The sequence below is a fragment of the Micropterus salmoides genome, unplaced genomic scaffold, assembly GCF_014851395.1.
Source record: "Micropterus salmoides isolate LMB-PRFRI ecotype aquatic unplaced genomic scaffold, ASM1485139v1 Ms_hic_scaffold_16, whole genome shotgun sequence".
Taxonomy (NCBI): domain Eukaryota; kingdom Metazoa; phylum Chordata; class Actinopteri; order Centrarchiformes; family Centrarchidae; genus Micropterus; species Micropterus salmoides.
Genome location: NW_024040707.1, coordinates 207,368 through 214,867, shown reverse-complemented (window position 1 = coordinate 214,867; position 7,500 = coordinate 207,368). Strand labels below are relative to the sequence as shown.

At 40.3% G+C, this 7,500-nt stretch overlaps 1 protein-coding gene across 6 annotated transcripts in view; it reads right to left on the bottom strand.

Moving 5' to 3' along the window:
- ptpn18 (protein tyrosine phosphatase non-receptor type 18) overlaps nt 1–7,500 on the bottom strand; it is a 32,790-nt gene that overhangs the window by 16,156 nt on the left and 9,134 nt on the right. The window lies entirely within an intron of this gene.

Here is a 7,500-nt window from a genome sequence, read left to right as displayed (position 1 = left end):
AGATGTTTCTTCCAATGCAGCAGCTTGTTATATAAATTTCACTTTTTATTGTAAGCCAGTCAGATGTGTATTGAGTTGAAACACATTTGTGACATGTCCCTGCTGAGTTGTAAGTTGCAAAAAATCCTGGTGATTTTGATACCCTCAGAGGATAATATTTTTTGCATATTTCTACTCCTAGTAAGTACTTATTTGTTATCAAAATGTAAGTAATTTGTGTTTTGAGTAAGATATATGTTATAGAATATCAATTGAATTAAAATATTGTTTCTTTTTAAATAAAAATATGAGTTTAAGCATGACACCTGCATCATCAATGCAGTAGCTGTATATTATGGTTCATTGCTGCAACACATCCTCATACCTAAATGACAAAATAGGTTTATTGTCAAGTGTCCCAAAATTACATACTGTATATGGCTGTTGGAAAGTCAAACGACACATTTGACTGTAACCCACAACAATACACATGCACATTTCCAGTATCAGCACAGAGAGGCTGCTGATCGGCCGGTGTCGTGCCAAGGTAGGTACCACAGATAGAAGGCGTTCCCCCGACAGTTGGAGCGCATGCATTCAGCTGTGAAGGAACTTCGAGTTCAACAAAGTAACTGATAAATATAACATGTAGATTGTTTATTTATCCTTTTAGTATTGTTGTTTTATCAAAAAGGTTTTGCAAAGCAAGCTAATGCATGGCTTCCAGATTTACATTTACATTATGTTGAACTTTATATTTATCTTATAACAAAATTTTTTGCAATAGTCTGACAATGATAAAACTGACCACGGATTTAATCACTTGCTCATCCATGTTACTGTTTGGAAGCTAGAACTAGACCCTAAAATGTGACACTGTAAAATCAAAATAAATGGAATCAGATTAACATCTGTGCATTATAGAGGGCGGATACGTTTTATGGCAGAATGCATGTCCAGCCTGGTAGGACCAGTACTGTAATCGCTTTGTGTGTATGAAAATTTATTTGCAATGCAATATTAAATGATTACGATACTAATCCCCTTCCCCTTTAAGGAGGGGGATTCTGAATAGTTTCCAATAATATCTAAAGGCTATCATTTGCAATGGAAACGTGGATTACAAGGACAAAATATTGTCTACAATGCTGCATTCATGTGTTTGCTGATCAACTAATTATTACTGTGATCTTGATTTTACAGTGTTGACTCCGTAGCTATTGGTAGGAGCATCTTCCTTAGAAAAGATTCATAAGGTCATAATGTGACTCATTGCCTTTACTGTACGCATACCGATCATGCTTACTGTCGCGCAAAGTATAGATAAACGTGGTCATTAGACATTTTTATTGTTTTTATTGTGGGCCTACAAAACCTCTGAGGCTCAGGCCTAACTGCAGGTTAATGCAGGCCTGCAAACAGTAACATGGATGACCAAGTGATCGACTCCATGGTCAGTTATAACATCGTCAGACTATACACTGAATTTATTTTATACTTTTAAGTATTATTACTGTATTTTTAACTGTTTCCAACTGTATAAGCGGTGGACAGTATGTTACTGTAGATTTTCAATGCATTCTGGGAAAATATTACTCTAAATCTAAATACAGTAATATTAACAGACCGCGAAAACCACCACAAACCTCCATTTTGAAATGAAGGACTGTCATCGATTTGAGAATGTTTAGTTTGACACCAGATCTCAATTTTCCTTGCAGCTTTGACATTAGACTGTTCAGGACTGGACTGGATGCAATACATTAGCGCTGATATTTTATGTGACATTTTACACAGACTCTTCAGTTGTAGCTCTGAATGTGGTGAGTGCAGTTCACTTGTATAAGACCAAATTTAACGTTACAAGAGGCTGTTGAGGGATTGCTGTGTCTGTCTGCTGACCCGGCAGCTGCTTCATAATTAATATCTGATAAGTGGTGAATCTTGAAACAAAAATTGCAGTAACATAACGTTAAGTTAATTGAACTTTCTATTTTATTTAATGGAGCTGTAAGTTTGGGTGTGGAATTAATGTTAACATTAAAGGGGCATTATGGAATTTCCAGCGGCCACTCATGTTGCGGTTTTAAGATTGCAACCAGGCGTGCGCTCGTACACGTGCTCGCTTGAACTCATGAGCGAATAGAATCCAAAACACAAATCACTTTCATAGAGAGATCTCGCAATAAACACAGAAACACCTCACCTAACCTTATCCCCAACCAGGTTTTTACTAGTCTATATGGCCAGTTATAGCTTCTCCAAAGAAGTAAGTATTTTCAGAGAAATCCATTTATACATTGATTGCTGACTGCCTACAACATTGTTAGACTCTCAACTTTAAAACAGATCTATTTATATGTATTAATATATACACACCTTGAGAAAAACACCACCTACTTCAGAATCCTGATTGTGGATTTCAGCTCAGCGTTCAACACAATGTCCCCTAAGAAAATGATCAGCAAACTCAGCACTCTGGGTTTAAATACAACACTCTGCAACTGGATAGTGGACTTCTCACGAACGGGCCCCAGTCAGTTCGGATTGGCGGACTCACCTCCACAACTCTAGTGCTCAACACGGGAGCCCCCCAGGGCTGTGTGCTCAACCCCCTCCTGTTCACGCTGTACACCCACGACTGCATCCCCCGACATGGATGAGACTTCATATGGGGAGGAAATTCATAATCTTGTAGAGTGGTGCTCAGAGAACAACCTACCGCTCAACGTCAGCAAAACCAAGGAGCTGCTCATTGATTGTAGGAAGAAGGAGATAAAGACACACACTCCTGTCGGCATCAGTAGAGCTGAGGTGGAGCAGGTGAATAGTTTCAAGATCCTGGGAATCGGCATCACAGAGAACCTGACATGGTCGTCTCACATCTCCACTCTGGTGAAGAAAGCTAAGATACGACTGGATTTCTTGAGGAAGCTTAAGAAGACCAAATTCCCACGCCAAGTCCTTGTCAGCTTTTACAGGGGAGCAACAGAATGCATCCAGACTGGAAACGTCACTAACATGGGATGTGCACAGCCCAGGACCGGAGAGTTCTGCAGCGGGTGATTAAAACACTCAGAAGATCAACAGAAGATCATTGGTACCCATCTCCCGAGCATCAGTGATATCAGTGAGGTGAGGTGCCTGCAGAGCCCAAAGGATACTAAAGGACAGTTCCCACCTAGCCACAGCCTGTTCACCCTGCTGCCTTCTGGGAAGAGATATAGAAGTTTCTGCTGCTGCACCACCAGATTGCAGAGCAGCTTTCCCCCCCAAACTATCAGACTCTTAAACTCTAGTTCATCCTCAGCACTGCTCCAGTGATGATAGTTTATTTCTGTTAATTTTATATAATTAATTGTTTCCTGTCTGCTATGTAGCAGAAGGGAGTTATAAAACTCAATTTCACTCTACAACTTGTTATATTGTGAAAATAAAACCTACCTACCTACCTAAATGTTTGCTTTACTGAGAGAAAAAATGTGGTTTCTTGTTTATACATTCTTGATTCAATAACACATAATGTTAGCCTACAGAAGGCAGAAGCCATATGTTAGCTTGCTTTGCAAAACCTTGTTGATAAAACAACAATACTGAAAGGATAGATTAAACAATCCACGTTATATTTTCATCTACTTTGGTGAACTCGAAGCTCCGCTGTCACCACTGAATGCTTACACTCCCGCAGGCAGGAAATACTTCCTTTCAGTGGTAACTAACGTTAACTTTGCACAACATCTGTCAGCTACTGAACCCAGTAGGTTATAGACAGTACCTGGCACACAGGTAATACATGTGCTGAAACTAAACAACAGTGACACAATAAACAATATGTGCATATATTGGTGCATTGTTGGGCGGCACGGTGGGCCAGTGGATAGCACTGATCTCACCCCGGTTGCAGCACTGAAAAACAAATGTGAACTAATAAAGCTGACTCTGCGCGAATTAACCCAGCAGATGCGACACCGGCTTACACAGGGATAGTAATAAAGTCAGTCTTGCGCAGAGGTGGACGGCCCCGCCTCACTGTCGTGTCAAATGAGAGGATGAAGAGGGACTATCCTTCTAGGCACGAGAAGAGAAAGAAGCTCAGTGAGAGTGAAGTGCAGGAACAGCAGGCAGGTAAACTTGTGTTCGCTCCTCTCAGAGTCTGATGTCAGCAGGTAACAGTAACAGTAGCCTAATGTTCAGTTAATGTGTAGCTGCTGTGAATTTCTGTCTGTCTGTCCTGCTAACCAGCTGAGAAGCGCAGCTCTTGTCTGTCGTGTCTTGGTTTCTTGCCAGACTGTGACAGAACAATGTTGAGTAAAAATACAACTATTTATTATGTTTGATAGACGCAGACGGGCCACAGTGTTTATAAACTGCAGCTCGGAAAAGATGACCGCATTGCACGTGGAAATGCGTTCATATTCACGGCCTAAAAAATTTTATTCACGCATTCCAGCAATAAACATCTGTGAACCAGTCCAGACAGGATGTGAGGGCACTCCTCATACATCATTTTAAAACAAGACAGTGAAGTTTATTTCCAACTCTGGACTAATGCAAGATGGGAAGCAGTGGATTTGCATTACATTGACAAGGGCTTTGCTTAAGTTTGTCAGTGGAGTAAATTTGGGATCATCAGCCAGTACAAGAACAGACTCCAGCCAGTCAGCCCAGCTGATCCACATCGGCCTCAGTCAGTGCGAGCACAGACCCGGTCCGGACGTCTTTAGCGGGTCCCACAGACCCAGGTGAAACACAGGCAGCCTCAGACATTACCAGCGCAGCCAGAGATGAACAGCCAGCATCAGACCCTAACGGAACAGTTGCTGCTTCACCAAATGACCCGGCAGACTGGCCCCCGGTCTTAACAGACTTCATGAGGACTGAGTTAGTGCGCAGAGGTCTGTTCAAAGCAGCTCTGGACTTTTCTAGAAGAGGTTTCTATTCAGGCTAATTAAAGAGGGAGGACTGTAGTGAGAGCATTGTTGTGTCAGGTGTGACTGTGCAGCAGCTCTGTTTTTGTCTGTGGCCGAGTGCTAACGTAGCTGCTAGAGCTTTGCAATATAAACATGTGAAAACTGAAGCCAACCTCGCTCTGTGTGGGACTGTGAGTTGCACTTTATCAGAGGTGCAGACGTTAACATGTGGATTTTTGATGAGATTGTGAATTGAGAAGTGTTTCAGTTAGTTTTGACCTCCTTGTCCAACACAACCCGTGCACATGCCCAAAGTCCAAAATGAGGTCGGTCTGAAGGGGGAAACTACTACAAGAGCAGAACACAGGCTAATCCTCCCACAGTATAGGAAATATCCACTTGTACTCTTCCTTATTGTGATTCACTGTAACTTATAATGCTGTCTGGAGTGAATTTAAAAATAAATACTGTGTATAGATTTTGATGTGTAGTACTTTTGATTACTTAAGTATATTTTAAAACCAGGTACTTTTTACTTTTACTTGAGTAACTTTTTTATGTGGTATCTGCATTTTTACTTAAGTAGGAAAATCGAGTACTTCTTCCACCACTGTATTTACAGCAATAAGCCAAATATTACATTCAGGCATCATGCCCACAACATGGGACTTACATAAGTTTGCATTAAGTTAGTCAACTCTTATAATTTCACAGCACAAACGCCCACTTGCTCATCACTCTCTCAAGATAATTAATCAACATCCAACACTACGGAATAACGTTAATAAAAACACATGCTTACCTTTCTGTTAATTAAACATCTATATAGCCTCAGCATCCTCTCCCCTGCTTCTTGTTCTGGCAGCTCCGTGTCCATTTAAATAAAGCACTTTTAAATCATCTATTAACTTCTCCTCCACCAGTATCTCTCCCTGATTTAAAGTTCTGTCCATCATCCTGTCCGGTCCTCACGCTGCTCACGTCTGCTTGCAGGTGCAGCTGCGCGTTAGCATCGCTGCTAACGTAACTTTAACCTTCACTAGCTTTGCTTTGCTCCGAATTTGATTGTTTTATGGTGATTTAATAAGTTAATAAGCTCATGTGCACAAAACGCCAAAGCTTCAATTGATTAACGTATCTCTCTCTCCCCCCTCTCGCTCCCCCTCCCTCTCTCGGTCCACGTAGTGGACTGGGCGCGTTCCATTTCTGTTTGGGCCGTCTGCCGTAAGATGGCTTGATTCCATTTCAAATTTCTGCCAGTCGGCCGTGAAATGAATCCAAAGGCCACTATTTCTGTTGAGAAAGGGTGTTTTACAGCCTGTGATTGTAAAATATGATGGTGCTCATTTAATTTGTATTTCTAACAATATCTGGCTGAGGATATTTACTTATAAAATCACTTTTGCTAAGAGAAGGGGTCATCAAACTGGACTTTTATTCCCTTATGTAATCCCTGCACTTGTCACATATTTATAATATATATACATACATATATATATCACATATCATCAGAATGGGCTTTTTATTGTGCATTCAGCCCCCACGTCACATTTCATTTCTCTCTTATATATTTTCTACACATAATTTATTTGTCCATAGCAAATCCTATAATTAATTTGTAATGTCAATATTCATTTCTGTTTTATTTCCCATTTAAAAATAATTTATTCTGTATCTCATTGTTATTACCTTTTATTTTTATTATTCTGTGTTATGCTTACTCTAGCTAACAGAACAGATTATAATTGTCATGCTGATATAAAATCTTAAAACCAAGAATAAATACATTTACAAACCCATCTTCAGGGTTGTGTAATAGTAGTCTATGCAGTATGGATGACCTGTAAATAAGAATGAGTTGGTCTTTTTAGCCATAACCCAAGCACTTCAGGCCTTCTTTCAAGCCTCAGATTCGTGCATCTATCAGACCTGTTTTTTTGCTGAGCTATTGAGCTAGGCTAATGAATTCTGATCTGTGAAACCTAAATGTCTTAAGGAAAAATGTAATGAAGCCAAGATCTATCTAAAGCAAGTAATCCCAGGGTAAGAGAAGAACAGCAGAAAATAAATCTAAAATTGAGAGTTGTCTGTAGAGACCAGCAAAAAAAAGAGTCAACTGTAAAGTAATAATTTGATCTGTGATCTTTTTTAGGGTAACCAGACACAGCTTGGTGACAGTACATAGGGAGCTAGGAGAGGAGGGGAAAGTTTATTTCAGGAACATGATTTGAAAAATTTGACCTAAATGATTTATGAATTTAGTTTTTCCAACACACAGACTACTTTGTGTTAATTCACCTCAGCTGTCTCACACTGGCCCTGCTCACAATATTTACACATGTGGTTACAGCACTGTGACCTGAGAGGGAACATGAAAACTTAAATATACATGCTTTTGGAGGACAGTGCTTGGACAGATATTGCTACTGTGTTTAACAAATAAATGTGTTCTGTAACCTCTTATTCATTAAAAAACACACATACAATAGATGGTGAAAGCGTGCACAGCTTTAGTTGCCTCAGCAGCTACAGGCAGGGATACAGTAGGCCCAGAGGGTGTGATGTTCAGGGAGCCACTGGAGTGAGCGGCAGCTCCACCTGTATTTGGACA